We start from the raw sequence: 17,375 nt of genomic DNA on the forward strand, positions 1-17,375 counted from the left end.
TTCAAGGTTGAGAACCTTGTACTAGTAGGATTTCTCCTCTACCAAGACAGTTTCTAATGGGATCAATATCCTGGTAACCTATCTCTGCCAGAAACGGAGAAATACTCAAGGGTTTGGGGTATAATTAATCTAGGCTTATTGTAATCATCTCTACAGAAGTCAAAGAAACTACTATTAGTAATGATAATCTATGATAGTATTGTTTTTAAAAATCTGCTCAATACCTTTTTTCCTCTTTTTTTCCTTCTTCTGGTAACATATTTATGATGGTTAATTTTATGAGTCAAATTGTCTGGGTCACAGGATGTCCAGATATTTGGTCAACTACTACCCTGGGTGTTTCTGTGAGGGCGTTTTTGGATGAGATTAACATTTAGATCAGCTGAATGGGTAAAGCAAATTGCTCTCCCTATTCTGGGTGGGCCTCATCCAACCAGCTGGAGGCCTGAATAAAACAAATAAGCTGGCTCTCCCCCAAGTAAGGGAATTTTTGATGTCTGACTTCCTTTGAACTGGTATATTTGCTTATTTTCTGTCTTCAGACTTGAATTGAAACATTGGCTATCCTTGGTTTTGACACAGTTGAACTTTGGATTAGAACTATGCCATCAGCTCTCCTGATTCTCAGGGTTTCAGAATTGGACTGGAATTATACTATCCACTCTCTTGGGTCTCCAGCTTGTTGACTCACTAAAGATCTTGGGACTTGCCCAAATCTCTCTATATATAGATGTGTATCTCTTATTGGTTCTGTTTCTCTGGAGAACTCTAATACACTATCCCTCTGTCCCATGTTAAATGGAAAGGGTTGTGACCAAGCCTAAACAATCTTAGTTATCCACTCCCTTATATCCAATGACTGGCCCAAGGTTAGACAGGAGATTAAATCAGAGTCAATTAGAATTCTTCCTTGAAGTGAATATACAGGAGATGATCGGGAGATTTCCTTTTTTTGCTGGCTTGGAATACTGGAGCAATATGAAGTTGGTCTCCTGGTTTCATCTTCCTCATTATATTAAAAAAAAGTCTGTGTAGAGAGAGAGAGAATGCAGCCATCAGAGATGACATACAGATGTAAATTATATGTTCATGTTATAATGAGCATCAGTTTGGGCTCCCAAAGTTCTTCCTTTGGGACTGTAAGCTACTCTAGAATCCAGTTGCAAGAACCAATAAATCCTCTTTTCTGGCATACGTCAATTTGAGTTGGGTCTTTGTCATTTGTAGTGGAAAGGGTTCCAACTAATAAACTCACATTTATGGAGCACTTGAGAGTTAGCTAAGTGTTTTCACATTTGATGTTATTTGAGCCTCACTAAAGCCTATGCTATATACAGAGAGAGAAGAGATGGGGAACATTATCTCATTGGCGTGTGTGGAAACTGAAACCCAAAGTGGCCAAGGTTGAATGACCAACCATCCTAACACCACCCTCAAGATGTTGAATGCTTTGGAACCTCTCTCCCTAGGAAAAAAAAGTACATTTTCAGAGTTCCAACAGCACAGTAAGAGGTAGTGTAATAAAAATAATAGAATAATAGTTAACACATACAAAGTGCTTACCATGTGCCAAGCTCTACTCAAAGTGCTTTGCATATATTAAATCGTAAATCCTCATAGCAAACTCATAACTATTATTTTTTTATATTTTGCAAATGAGAAAATCAAGGCATTTGAGTGAACTACCAAAGTCCTCTAGATAATAAGAGACAGAACCAGATTCAAACCCAGAATCCTCAAGCTCAACCACTGCAGCCTACTGAGTTATAGAGAGGTTATGAAATTTGACCCCAATCCTCCCCACACATGGCCAGGTAGGCATGGAACCAGGATCCAAATCCTGATCTAACCAACTTAAAGGACTTTATTCTAAAGAACCCAAGACTCCCTGTCATTGTAGATAGTGGCCTACAATGCCAGGATTTAAACCCAGATCTTCATATTCTCAGGCTGGCGCTAATGCCTTCTTATATACTCATTTAATACATATTTAATGCACACTTACTATATGTCAAACCCTTTAGAAATTGTCTTGGGATGAGGAATGGAAATGACTCACAGCATGACTTGTTGAATTACCAGTCTATTCTTATCCTTGATGACGATGAGATTCATACTCAAACACAGCTTTGTGGATTTAGGAGCTTGCAAAGGAGAGCCATCTGCATTTTTATTAGGGACAAGAAAGCTTCCTTCATCAGCCTCAGAAGTCAAGTTTAAAATATGCTAGTTCACAGTTCATAGCAAAAATTGGACCCATCACACCCCAATCCTTTTTGTTGTAGGAGCACATGAGGTGGGGATGGTGAGACTTGTTTATTTTATGGGTTACTAGGAGTAAATGTGGGCCGAGGGGTTTGGGTCTGTCCCTTTTTCTATCCTGCCACTAAAACACACACACACACACACACACACACACACACACACACACACACCATCTTTGGGTTCAAAAATGATGGCTTTTACAGAGATGAAAAATTTATGTATCATTATTTTTGCAGAAAAAGACAATATTTAAGGACGAAATGAATTTCAAAATCTTTAGAAATATGATAGGAGATAAATAAATATAAAATAAAGATTATTTCAAAGCTTTCACACACCTCAAAATTCTTTCTGGATCACCTTTATTTCTCAAGGCTTCTGAATTTTTCGATGTGGATTCTCAGCAGGAGTGTCTCCACCTCTGGGACCTTCACGTTGTAATCTGTCACTTTGATATTAAGACGAAGCAGAAAGAACATCCCACATGACACACATGAAACCCAAGGGCCAGTCCTACAGGTTGGGGGATTTCCCGAGGCTTAAGATGACCAACAGATGCAGAACCTTGGCTCAGAAAGGAACATTTGTCAACTTTCAGGATAGAAGTTTGTTCCTTTGTTTCCTTGTAGTTACTGTGAAGAAGGTACAAATGGAAAGAGTTTGATAAAAGCAACACCTTGAGTTCCTTGAGCAAATTTATCTTTCCCTGAAAACTACTCATTATTTTCCCATCCTCAAGTGAGATGAGGAAGTTGAGGCTCAGGAGATTAAATCATTTACCCAAGGTCAAAGAGCTGGTAATTGATACTGCTGGGAGGATGAGATTTCAGCCTCCTCAAGGCACATCAAGTTCATTGTTTCTAAAGCTAAGCATACCATCTTCCTCCGAAGTGGCCACCCCTCATGTGCCCCCTGTTTTGTGGTTGGCAGCCACACCTACCAGTCATGGTGGTTAAACACCTGGGATGGCTCATCTCCCTGTGTCAGTCAAGCACCAACCCCCCCAGATCCCATTTCCATACTCGCCTTGGCACCCCCAAGAGCCCCCTTCCTCCTAAGAGCCTACCTAGAATACTGCTAATACCTCCCATCTTGTCTCATCTTGTTCCCTCCTTCAAGCAGCCGTGAGAGCGGAAGAAATGTTAAATCTCCAGTGTCATTACCCTGCTCAGAGCCCCTCCCCATCCTCACATCAGTGACTACAGGATAATTTGCAAGCTTCTTGGCCAAGCACATGAGACCCTATTCCTTCTGGCCCCACCTCACCTGCTCAGCTCCTCTCTCCCCACTCCTCTCTGCCTCGATGGCCTCCAGGATCACAAATTGCTTGTGGTCTCCCCTCGTGAATGATGGTGTTTCTCATCTCTGCCCAGGTTGTTCCTCTACCTGGACTGCTCTCCTCCAGCCTCTTCCTCCACATGGTTGACTCCTTCTCATCCTTTAAGGCTCAGCTTAGCTATTTCTTTCCAATGTTGTGTGTTTCCAGAAAGTTCTCCTTGAAGCCCTACAAGCTCCATCTTGAGGATCCAATACTAGCCAGTACTCCTCATTACATTTACCTTATTGATTATTCTGATCTCTTTTTGCATCTGTCTTCTCAACCAGAATGTTCACTCCTTAGAGGCAGCAATGATCCAAATGCTTCTAACAGAATAAACCCATCATGAGACACTGAGAATTGCAGTTTGTCCACTGCTGAAATCTTTCCTGTGTTTGAAGCAGTGGCAAGTCATGTTCTATGTGAATGGGAAAAAGAAAAGATAAAGCGACAGGGACACCTCAGCTTCTAGCACTTACTTTAAGTATATCTTTCCTAAAGTCATTTAGGGGAAAAAAAAAAAAAGAATTGCCAAGAGAGATCTTTCTGGATTTTGCATTTTTCTGAATCTCTTTGCCTGTCATTCCTTAAGTAAGAGCTTTTGTAAATAAAATGTCAAATCCATTTTACAAGATTCTCTATTTTTTATTCTCTCTGGTTTTCACTTTGTATTGCCTAAGAAATAAAATGCAAAACTCCTTAGCAGGTCATTCAAGGATTGGCAGAGTGTGACTCAAACCTTCCTTTCTAGTCCAATAAGTTGCCATTCTTTCCCTAGGAATACCTCATATTGTCCCAGCCCTGTGCTTTTACTTCCAGCCTCCTTATTCCCGGCTCCTATGCATATACAAATAACAGAGTTGTACAAATAACAAAAGACACCTTCCAGAAGCCAGGTAAACTTGGGGGAGGGAAGTCAGTCCACAGTCAGAACTAATCTGATGATAGTATCACTCTCGTCGTCCTGTAGGAATAGATAAATAATTCTCCTCCCCATAGCATTGCCCAGATTTTAAACCTTAAGTCCTTTTTTTATTATAATATTTATTATATGGCTCAGGCTAGGCTTATATAATGCTTTATCCTCCTTTCCCCATCAATGTATAAGAAAAACACCACTCTTACATGGGGAAGGAGAACCGAGATTTACCCTGTCCTACTATGTGTGGATGCAGCAAGTACCTTGTGTCATTTAATATTCCTAGCAATCTTTGGAAGTAATTAGTCCTCTTAAAATAGAGGAAAGTCAGGCTCAGGGGAATTAAGTAGCTAAATTTTTTCAAGTTAAATTACAGTTAGGATTTAGATATGATTACTTGAATCCCCAAACCTGCTCTCCTCCTAACAGTGTGTCAAAGAAGTTGTAGATAAGAAAAGATTGTGGCTGTATGAAATTTCACTGTCACTATTATAACAGGGTGCTCTTTACACAGTAGGATCCTAGGAGAAGAGCATAAAAGTTAGAAAGAGATTCAGGGACCTCCATCCTGCATCAGAATGAAGGGATGAGCAAAAGCAATGGAAAATGAAGAAGGAAAAAACTGAGTCCGGAGATGGGACATGTCGAGTCATGGCATTCTCTTCCCAAGGAAGAGGGTGATGACACATGGGGCAGTGACACATGGAGAGAGGCAAGCCTGCAGGAACAGGGTGTGGCTGCACAGCAAGGCGTTTGGCAGGGTGGTCTGAGGGGCAGCAGGCTTTGTAGTAAATGGCTATGTTTCCAAGTATCTGAGCCATGGGGTCATCTGTCCAGAAGATGTTCTTGGAAGCAGGGACTGCAGAAAGAGGCAAAATAAGGAAAAGCTAGAATAAATCATGGGCTCCGTGTGTCCGGGCTTGCAGGAAAGCTTTGACTTTGGAGCCACTTTTCACATTGGCATCAGAATTTTCCACCGAAGTCCTATCCCAAGCTGTAATTTCTTACTCCAGAGTTATTGGGAATCAGGCTGGAAATGGGTTACAAAATAGGAAGACTGTGTTTTGCCACATTACCTTGGAGGCCAACTCTGCTTAGTCTCTCCTTACTGGAAGAGTTATTTACCCAGTGTCTCTCAGCCTCAAGGCTCCCCACCCTCCTCTACACTCTGTGCTGCTGGAGCTGGGAGTCTGCAAACTACATTTCCCAGACTCGTTGCTGGTTCACTTGCCATGAGGGCCCCTCAGCAGGAGGACTTGACAGGAGACTACAAGGTGGCAGGATGAAAGAAGACACTTCCTATTTCCAGATCCAGCCAGACACCTTCCAGAAGCAAGAGAGCTGAGGTTCCAGCCTCAGCCTACTCCAGCACTCCAAGTACCCACCATGAGATGCCTCATTAGAGGTACCAGAGCTGAATGGCCCATCAGGTCTGAGCTCAAGTGCTGAGTTCACACTCCCAGAGTCCTGGCACTGGCCACAGTGTACCCCCCACTGAAATCTGAGTACCAGCCCTTGGGGCACCTCCCCAGATGTCTAAGCATTGACTGCAGGGTGCCCCCTCCCCAGAGGTTGAAGCACAGTTATAAGACACTCCCTCCAACCACCCACCCCCGCCTCACAAGTATGAGAATCAGACATGCAGGTTTCCATCTCCTCCTTCCTAAGTTCTTCTAATACTATCTTTCCATTTTTGTTCTCCCTGCCAGAGGGGTAGTAGTTACTTCTTGCAGTTACAAATGTCTGGATCATCTCATGTCCGCTGTTTGCTAGTTTGTTTTTCAAACACATGTGTAGTCAATTTCCTATATTAAATCCCTCTATTTGAAATTCCGTTTTTCTGACTGGAACCTGATGGATAAAAAGGGCATCCATAGCTTTAAATGTAGTGTTGTCAAATCTCTTACAAGGACAATTCTATAAAAAACAAAATGTTAACTGCTTGAAAAGGAAACTAGTCTGTCAAGTGATCATCCCTGTCAATAAGAAGAATGTACTAGCCCTGTAGGTACAAGGGTTCTGATTCTTCGCTCACCCTTGAACAAGCTTGATCTGCATCCCAGCAGTAAACCAGATAAAGTATCCTAGGCTCTAGGGACCCACCTTTGAATGAGCTCTGATCTCTACCCCCTGGAACTCCCTCAGGGGAGGAGAGGTCAGTTACAGTGCCATAGAAGAGGAATCCACTAGAGCAACCAGAGGCCAAGGAAGGACAAAGGAGGAAACCTGTGAACTTTGCAGGGAAGGTCACTGCTTATCTGAGTCTCCAAAGATGTATCAACCTTGTTATTGCTGTTGCTTTTCCATTGCGAGAAGCAGAAACCCATTTTGGATGAGGGTCTCAAAAAGCATATGTCAGGAGTGTAAGGGTAGACTCTGAGGTCAGGGGAGAAGGCTAAAGAAAGAGACTGGAATAGATGGAGACTGAAATTACCTGCTATCAGGACCTGGAACAGCTGCTGGAATGAGAGAATCCATACATTTCATGCATTCTCCTGGAGAGAGAGTCCAGTTGGCCTAGCGAACTCAATGCCCATTCCATGACTGTACCAAGTAGGTGAGATGAAGGGCCCAGCAGGGCATTCCTGCCTGCAATAGGGGAGATATAATTCCCCAAAGGGAAATCAAGGTGCTCTGGGAAGAGGAAATAGAGGAAAACTAAACAAAAAAAGGGTGGGGGGAATAAGCCAGAAAGAGGTCCATTACAAAGAAGAGTAGGAATTTTCTACTTGGACAAGACAAAGATGGTCACCCAGGCAGGAGGAGCAGCATGAAGTGAGGTCTGATGGTGAGAAAGACACACTGAGGGAACGGAGAATCCTGAGACAGCAAAGTGGGGGTGAGACTGACAGCATAAACAGACACCAGAGAATGAAAGGTCAGGGGCACGGCACTCGAGAGCCACCTGACAGTCTGCCCTTTTTGCCCTTCTCTTGCGGAACGGAAGACCTACAGCATTGTAACCTCGACAAGAGAATTTTCAGTGGAACGGAGGGGACAGAGCCTGGTTGGAGTGAGCTACGGAGAGAATGGGTGGTGAGGAGGTGGAAATGGAGGAAGAAGATGCTGTATGGTTTAGTAATAAATTATTGGCACAAACGCGGGGCTGGGTAGGAGTTCAGGAAGGGTGAGGCCAGTGCGAGCACTAAGGAGAGGATGTCTCACTGAAGAGAACGTGAACAATACACACTTCATCATGAGAAAAGGAGCTCCAGTGCCCTTTCCATGTATCAGACACGGAGGCAAGCCAGCCTCAATGCAGAGTAATTACTTTGTGAAAAGCTTTTAAAAATCAATCATAAGTCCCCATAAACTCCCTAGACTTCAGACCCTGCAGGACAACGATCCTGTTTTCTTTATTTCTGTATCCCAAATGTCTGATATCAAGTAGGCCCTTGCAGCCTTTGGAATGAATCGATTATTTAGTGGAACGATCAACTTACAAAAGATTACTTATAATAAGTTGTTATTTTAACTTACCAAAACAACACATGCAACGCAAACATGTACTTAAACAAATGTGGGATACTTCGATGACTGTTTTCCATCAAAACAGTCTTCTTCTACTTAATATGTGTTGGGCACCATCCTCTGTCAGTCCAGAGTGGCTTTAAAATCACAAAATTAAAAAGCCAGAGGGGGCTCTTGAGATAAGATTACACTGCATAGCACTATGTAGCTGAACCACTCAGTTAATGGCTCAGTAAGCTGTTGCTCAAGGAGGTGGAATGACTTTCCCAAGGTCACACAGCAAGTTTATAGCAAGACTGGGTCCTCCAGCTGGGTGTCCGACTTCCACTGAGGGCCTCTGATATATGTCCCATCAAGGCTGGGAAAGGAAGGGCAACTGCTTGTAACCATCCAAGGGTGAACTCTGTGGAAGATTAGGAAGGCCCTCTAAATGGCGTGTGGAAGAGTGCTCACTAAGGCAGAGGTATCTACTCTGAGCTTTCCAGAGGAGACTGAGGAGAGACAGAGCAGCTCTTTCTTGCACAGAAGTCCAGCTTGTGGAGCTTTCAGTTGCCCAAATAGTTTTGGCTGTGGTTTTCCCCTAAATCCACTGCAGTGAGCTCTGAGGGTGCTAAGACAGGGTAGTAAGCGACTCTGCAAAACCGGGCGGGGTGTCAAGGAGCAAGAGGAGCTAACGCACCGAGGGTAACTGCTGAGACGGGAGGTGACGTAACTGCTGAGACGGGAGGTGGCAGCATACGGAGATCAGTCAGCAGTCCCACCAGCTACCTAAGTGCCAGGGTGGAAAGACCTGGCACCAGTGCACCCAGGATTTAATCCAATACCTTTTTTTTTTTTCCCAAAAACAAATCATCACCAGCCAGTCATGAATGTCCCTCCATTTCCTTTCTTATCTAACTATAGGCAGCATCGAATCGTGTCGCCAGGAAACACTGCTCAGATCAGACGTGGGTGATCTCAGGAAAGGGAGCAGATCAACATTGAGGCTTAGCCAGGTAATAACACTGGCTTCCGTCAGCCGCTTCCCCAGACAGACACCTGGAACCAGAGCCTCAGGGTCTCTTCCTCTTCTGAGGCTCGACTTCTGATTGTGGCCTCCTTTCTGGGAGGTCAGAAGGGAAGCTGTTAATTTGAAGAGGGCCAATAAAATTCTCAGGGGATGCCAGCTGCGTGTCCTGCACCGTTGTTGTGGAGAGGTGTTGAAAAGAGGAGAAAGTGTAGAGTGAGGACAGAACACCGCTTCTGTCTTCTCAACTTGACCAAGCCATCGCTCTCTATGAGCCTCAATTCCCACACCCAGAGAGTGGAGTCAGCATTGACTCCTATTGAGGGCTTTCTGAGAATAAGAGGAGGAAATGTAAGTAAAATATCAGTCCTTAGCAGGCACTCAGCTAGTGCTCCTTGTGATGTTGTAATTTATAAGATGAAATTTATATTTGGTCTTCATCTTCACTTCTGGCACACAGCTTCTAAAGCCTTTGGAATTTCCTAAGTGATGAGAGGATAAAGGTGTCTTTTGTTATGAGACTGAGGTGATTATTGGAAAGCATCTAAGGTTGGAGGATGGTTGCAGGAGGACCAACCATGGGATTAGAGTTTTGGAAGGCAGTTTCACCACCCTGACCTCCAGGAAAGGGAGAGGAGCTGGAGATTGACCTCAATCACCAATGGCCAATGATTCACTCAATCATGCCTACATAGTGAAGCCTCCATAAAAAACCTGAAAGGGGTGGCATCCAGTAAGCTTCCAGGTTGATGGAGATTTGGGGAGAGTGGAATGCTCAGAGAAGGCATAGAAGCTCTGTGCCCCTTCCCCATGCTTTGCCTGATACATCTCTTCTGTCTGGCTGTTCCTGAGTTATATCTGTTTATAACAAACTGATATTCTAGTAAGTAAAATGTTTCTCTGAGTTCTGAGATCTGCTCTAGCAAATTAATCAAACCTGAGGAGGAGGTTGTGGGAACCTCTGATTTACAGCCAGTTAGCCAGAAGAACAGGTAACAACCTGGACTTGTGACTGGTTTCCGAAATGGGGAGGGGAGCAGCCTTACAGGACTGAACTCTTAGCCTGTGGAATCTGATGCTATCTCTGGGTAGATAGTATCAGAATTGAGTTGAATTCTTGGACACCAGCAGGGTCCAAAAATTGCTGCTATTCTGTGGGAAGCCCCCCAACACATACACGTTGGAATTGGGTCCAGCAACCCCAAATAGTTTCTCATTCTCATCCTTGAGTGAATTAACCCAGAGGACAGCAGGGCGACTACCTAGGAAGCACCACACAGTTTTAGCAAAAGAATACACAGTTTATTCTGTGTTTTTAAAGCCACTGAACTGTTCACAAGTAAACTAGGTATGGCACGTGGCAATGTACAGGTCAGAGGTTTTGCGCATAAGAACAGAGTCAAGGGAAGAATGACAAGTTAAGAGGCAATGAGACTTCAGCATCATACACCCTCTGTTTCTGAAAGTAGCAACTGCTAAGGGAACACAGATGAGGGCTGCCTAGCTCATTTTCCAGGGTCACAGAGGAAATGATGACACATTTCCTGGAGGAAACGATGTCTAAGTGAAGTTAGACACATGAAAGAAGGGAAAGGATGATGAGAGATGTTCATTCATTCATTCATTCATTCATTCAACAAACAAGTCCTGAGTGCCTAATATATTCTGGGAACTATTCTAAAAATTGAGGGTACAGTACTGAACATGACAGACAAGGTCTTTGATCTTATAGAGACAACCTTTCAGCTGGTCGATCAACAATAAATAATTAACAAAATATCAGGAAGTGATCCATGACATGAAGACTGCGATGGAAAGGAGCTATTTCAGACTTGATCGACATAGAAGACCACTCCAAGGACGTTCCATTTCAACTGAAACCTGAGAGAGGAGAAGAGTCCAGCCATGTGACCATGCGGACAACTAAAGTATAAACGGAGGGAAGCACTAGCACCAAGGTCTTAACTTCAGAGCGAGCCTGGCATGTTCTGGGCACATAAAGAAGGTGATCATGGCTGCCTTAGAGAGCAAAAAGAAGATAGGAAACATAAGAAAGAGGACAGGGCCAGATCTTGTAAAACCATGTAGGGAACGGTAAGTTGTTTGAATTACATTCTAAGTGTGATGGGAAGCCATTGGAGGTTTTAAGAGGGGAGAGTTGTGATCTGATTTACATATTTAAAGATCACTCTAGTTCTTGTAAAAGCAATACAGTTGACCCTTGAACAATGTGGTGGGGTTTGGGGCTCCAGCCCTACACGCAGTCAGAAATGCACTTACTGCTCTCTCTGCCCCAAAAACAAAGGAATTGATAAAGGACTCACCCAAGGGCAGAAAGCTAAAACAGTTTGGATAGAATCCGAACTAAAACCCTAAGTTCTTTCAATTCAAATACTGTGATCTAACCAATCCACACTTACTTAATCCAAAGATCTGTAAAATGAAAATGCAGCTACTGTATTATTGAAAAAAATCTGTGTGTAAGTGGACCCACACATTTCAACCCCATGTTGTTCAAGGGTCAACTGTATATGCAAAAGTTCCAGATGAGAGAGGATATGGTCTATAGAAGAAAAAAAGGAAAAAAGGGAAAGAAAATCACCTAGTCCAGCTGAGGGAGGGAGTAGCCAGGGATGATCCTGGAGAGGTTGTCTGGGACCCATGCTCCGGGGTCTTGGGGGCTGCGACAAAGATTCAGACTTTAACCCAATGCAATGGATGCTATGGAAGAATTCACAGAGGGACGTCAGATTTCTGTTTCAGAAACACATCAGTGACAGTGATGGCTCCAGACACCAGAGTATGGCTAAAAGCCCTCCTCCCTCAGGCTCAGCATCTCTGTTGTGTAGGTAACACGTGTACTGTAGGAGAGCATGAGTGAGCAGAGAAGAAGCTCAGCGTGTAGAAAGAGGGGGAAGCTGAGTGCACATAGCAGCAGGAAAAAAGTCAGAAACCCCTCAGCAGGAACCCTGCCTAGGCCCTGGGGCCCTGGGATCCCACATCCCCCTCTGTAGCATTTCTCAAAGAAACCACGGGGCAGAGCTGGGCAGGAGAAGAGTGATTATTATCTCATCCAGGCCTATCATTTTACAGATGAAAGTAGCCTCGTCATCCCCATCAGCCATATGGCTCTGAGGTTAGTTTCTCCAGGGCTCAGCCACAAAGACTGGCTAGATATTTTTTTTTAAGTCTGGAGATATTGGCTAAAATGACTGTCTCTATTCCCACCACGAATAATCTGCTTTTGTCCCTCCGTCTGTGAAAGGCTACAGGCTCTACATTTGATCTCCCATGACATGACTTTTTCCTGCAGCAAACCCAGATCCTGGAAGGCTGAGTCTCTGAAAGGCCTTACCCTTGTGCAGTGGAAGGCAGGCGGAGGCAGTCTGCCTGCACCAGGTCATACCTTTTTCCAAGAAGTTAGGCTGGGAAACAGGTCTGCAAGGCACAGTTTCCTTGGATGCATCTACTCCAATTCACTGTTGCTCATATCTTTGGGGGTGACATTTATGGAGCATCGAGTTCGCATGTTGACGCAGAGCCTAGAGGTCGGTTTTGACACCTTTTTATATCAAATACTGTCTATGTAGTCATCTGCAAAACAATAATGAAGCACATTCTAAGTGCCAACCCCTCTGCTTCTCACTGAAGACACGATGTTATAAAGATACAGCCCTGCCTTAGGAAACTTGAGATTCAGCGATTTTTATTGAAACTGAGAAAACATGAAACAAACACTAAAATCCTAAAATACATGAGCCTCAACCTCAACCTTCCCTCAGATATCCATAAACTTTTTAAAACTAATTGTATACTATCCAGGAGAACAAGTGGTTTCTTTTAATTTCAAAAGAAATGAAATTTTACTTGATACAAAGAAATTCTTGAGCAGTGAGTCCTTTACTCTTGGTTACTGGTACATTTATTAAATGCCCAGTGATTGGCTATTGTTGCAATATGTACAGCAGTCCTGGCAAAGGAAGGCTGCAGTGGGGAATTAAGTTTACATATAGGAATAATGATCACATCCCTGATTTCATTTTAACCATCACTATTAGTCCTGTTTTATTAACAAAGGAACTGAAATCCAGAGAGAGTCAGAAACCTAACCAAGCTCAATTAAGCAGTAATTTCCATCATCCTCAATACTGTCATCTCCATCATAATTAATGTAATAGTCAATTATTGCATATCATTATAGTAGAGTAGTACTATACTATATTATAGTATAGTAGTCATTCATTCACTAATTGACCAAATATTCACCTACTACCTGTTACGTATAAAACATCGAATAAGACACAGCTCCTGCCATCAGGGAGCTTCCAGCTCCATAAATTTAAAAATCCATTCATTAATTACACAACACTGGGTTGTTTCACCTTTTGGTTATTATGAGTAATGTTATGCTATGAACATTTGCACACAGGTTTTTGCATGGACTTGTTTTCATACAGCGGAAAGTCACTGAGCTATGAAAAAGTACTGAAGTACTGATACATTCTACTATATGGAAAAACCTTGAAAATGTCATGGTAAGCTAAAGAAGCCAGACACAAAAGGGCATATATCATATGGTCCCATTTGTTTAAAACACCCACAATAGGCAAAATCTATACAGATAGAAAACAGATTACTGGATTGATTGTCAAGGGCTAGAAGACAACTAATGGGAGTGACTGCTTGTGGGTACAGAATTCCTTTTGTGCTAAAGTAAATGTTCTAGAACTAGATAGTAATAATGGTTTCACAACTTTGTGAATATACTAAAAATCACTGAATTGTGCACTTAAAAAGGAAGAATTTTACGGTATGTTACTTGTATCTCAGTGAAACATGTAAATACAATTTACAAAATAAGTGTGCTATTGAGTTGAGCTCTTTACATGATTTGGATACTAAGCCTTTATCAAAGACATGGTTTGTAAATATTTTCTCTCATTCCACAGGTTGTCTCTTCACTCTGTTGATTGTTTTCTTTACTGAGCAGAAGGGTTTTAGTTTGATTTAACCTTACTTGTCTATTTTTGCTTTTGTTGACAATGTGCTTTTGGGGTCATAATTTAAAAATTCATTGCCCAGACCAACGTCAAGAAGGTTTTTCCCTGTTTTCTTCTAGTAGTCTTATAGCTTTAGGTCTTACATTTCAGGCTTTAATCCATTTTGAGTTGATTTTTGTATATGGTGTGAGATAAGGATTCAATTTCTCTCTTCAGCAATATGGGTACCTAGTTTCCCCAATACCATTTATTGACGAGATTATCCTTTCCTCATTGTGTGCTCTTGGCATCCCTGCCAAAGATCAGTTGACTATAGACGTATGGATTTATTTCTGGGCTCTCTATGCTGTTCCATTGGTTAATATGTCTATTGTTATTCCAGTATCATACTGTTTTGACTACTATAGCTTTGTAGTGTATTTTGAAATTAGGCAGTGTGATGCCTCTGGCTTTGCTCTTCTTGCCCAAGATTGTTTTTACTATTCTGGGTCTTTTGTAGTTCCATACGAATTTTAGGACAGCTTTTTCTATTTCTGTAAAGATCATCACTGGGATTTTGATGGGGATTTTATTAAACCTGAAGTACGGACATTTTAACAATGTCCATACTTGTTAACAATGTCCATACTTGTCCATAATTCTTCCAATGCATGAACATCCAATGGATGGCTTTTTATTTATCTGTATCTTCTTTTGTTTCTTTCATTAATGCATTAGAGTTTTCAGTGTACAAATCTCTCACCTCTTTGGTTAAGTTTGTTCCTAAACATTTTATTCTCGTTATTGCTATTGTAATTGGGAATGTTTTCATCATTTCCTTTTCAAAGAGTTCATTGTTTGTGTACAGAGATACCACTGATTTTTGTATGTTGATTTTGTATCCTGCATCTTTACTGAATGTGTTTATTAGTTCCAACAGTTTTTTGTTGAATGTTTAGGGTTTTCTACATAAATAATTATGTCATCTCCAAACAGGGACACTTTTACTTATTCCTTTCCAGCTTGGATGCCTTTTATCTCTTTTATTTTCTAATTGCTCTTCCAGTCCTATGGTGAATAGAGGCTAGCCAGCAGTTATTAAATCTATTTTTATAGGTAAAGAAAATGAGACGTTCAGATGTTTAGTTAGCTCAAACATTTAGTGTAGGTTGAGACTAGAATTTACACTAGTCTCTCTGTCTCAAACTCCAGGGCTCATCAAACTTAATCCACCTTCCACTTCAATCCCATTAATAGATGAGACTGCAACCCAAGCTCCAACCTGGACTGGCTTTCCAGTCTACCCACTGAGAGGATCCATTCCTGCTCTCTTCCTCCTCAAGATCATCGGGCAGTCCCCCTCTGTTGCCATGGCAAACCCCATGCGGCCCCACTAACAAAGGGCTGCTGTGCCCTCTGACTAAATCCTGCACACAAGGTCTGATTACCACATGCAAACCCAGCTTGGAAAACCTCCCGCAAAACGCAGCTGGCTGTCTTCTTTTTAGCCTTCTAATTTAACATTTTTTTCTATTACCAGAAAAAAAGGCAGGGGGCATATTTCCATATTCTGGTTCTCATTGAAATTCTCTTAGAGAATATGCTTGCCTCAGCTCTGTTCTCACTTCCCACCATCTGCTTTCCTGGCCATGTGGTACCAGCCCCTGTCATCCTCCCTAGCCCTTTTCTGTGGCTTAAGAAAGATATAAAGATGGCATACTTAGGGAGACAGGAAAGTGACAGGAGGCTGTGAGCAATGGTCAGTGCAGGATATAGTTTGTTGGTACAGAGGCCAGGGCCTGTTGATGGAGTGGACGTGGGTGAGGAAAGTGAGCAACCAGGCAGAAAGAGATGCCAAGTCCTGATAAAGGAGAGCTTGGAAGAAGAGCAAGTTTGGGGCTGGTAGATATCAAGAGATCTGTTCTGTGCAGGTTAATTATGGCCTACTTATTAGACATCCAAGAAGAAACATAGAATAGACACTCCAGGTGTATGCAGCTCAGAATATCATTTGAATTAAAGAACATCATCATGAAACACAGGCAACTTTGAAGGATTATAAATATTTTGGTATGCCAAAAATGTAAGGTGTATTATAGGAACCAGGGAGAGACAAGGCAGAGACCAAGTTACAAATAGTCCTCCGTGTTCAATGGAAATCTATTGAAGGTTACTCTTGAGTCAATTTGTAATTACATATGCAATTCACAATTATATTTTCTTTGAAATGGTCTAAAACATCTCTTCTTTGTCTACCTAGAGCAGCAGGGCTTCTCAGCCTTGGTACTATTGACATTTGGGGCTGGGCAATTCTTTGCTAGAGGTGCCTGTCCTGTGCACTGGAGGATGTTTAGCAGCATCCAGACCTCCGCCTGCTACGTGCTAGTAGCTTCACTTATCTCCTAAATCAGAACAGACAAAACTGTCTCCAGACATTGTCACATGTCCCCTGAGGGTAAGACCACTCCCAGGTGAAAACCATGGACCTGGCAGTAACCAGTGTTATCTATTTGCTGTAGAAGTTCCTGGACCTATTTCTATAGACTGACCTGTACTTGTATTTACCAATAGTATATGTTGTTTTTAACTTTTTCACATACATTCTTTTATGTTATATGCATCGACTTTTAACTTGCTTATTTCACATGCCTTAGTATTTGGGATAGCTAACTATGCTGGTACATAGGAAACTGCCAGGTTTTTTTTTAATATGACATAGTATTCTGTAGTGTGTGTGCATATATATATATATATCAATATATATATATATATCACAGTATATCTGTATCTATGTTAGCTAACCTTGAACTTGTTTTGTATTTCAAACAAATTTGCAATAAATGTCCTGACATATATTTCCTTACGCACGTGTATAAATTGTCTCTCAGGTAGACAAACATGGAATTGTTGGCTCCCAGAGTATATGCATTTTTAATTTTAACAAAACTGCCTCCAATAGACTGCTTATAAAAATAGCGGCAAAAATTCCCTCCCTGTATCCAGGCTCCTTTGCAACATGAAATCTGTGGCTCCTCCCCTTGTAAGGCAGTGTCCTTTTCTCCAGCTCTTGAGTTTGGGCAGGCTCCATGACTCACTGATCAGTGGAATGCAGCACAGTACACAGAGATGAGAACATGAGGCTGCCTTAGATACAGTCTTGCCCTCAAGGTGTTGGAGTCTTGACCCAAGGGATGGTCCAGAACATAGCAGAGGAAGCAGTAGAGCTTCTAAGGTACACAGGGAAACTTATTATAGAGGGGAGAGGGTAGGAGGTGCTAGGGTTGGGGAGGCATCAAGGAAGTGAGTCAGGAGGGCAAGGGGGTTAAACTATTTCCCAGGGGAAGCCAGGTCTTGAAGGATGGGAGGGAGATCACTGATCAGGCATGTCGAGGGCACATGCAGAATGGGAATCTTCAG

General features: G+C 42.4%; 1 long non-coding RNA gene across 1 annotated transcript in view; it reads right to left on the reverse strand.

The window, feature by feature from the left end:
• Positions 1-5,309: 5,309 nt before the first annotated feature.
• LOC129392385 (uncharacterized) overlaps positions 5,310-17,375 on the reverse strand; it is a 35,413-nt gene continuing 23,347 nt past the window's right edge. The window contains exons 2-3 of the long non-coding RNA XR_008618151.1: positions 12,386-12,573; positions 5,310-5,361 (exon numbers count right to left, since the gene is read on the reverse strand). This is a non-coding gene — a long non-coding RNA (uncharacterized lncRNA). The remainder of the gene's footprint in view (positions 5,362-12,385; positions 12,574-17,375) is intronic.

The sequence above is a fragment of the Physeter macrocephalus genome, chromosome 9 (assembly GCF_002837175.3).
Source record: "Physeter macrocephalus isolate SW-GA chromosome 9, ASM283717v5, whole genome shotgun sequence".
NCBI lineage: Eukaryota > Metazoa > Chordata > Mammalia > Artiodactyla > Physeteridae > Physeter > Physeter macrocephalus.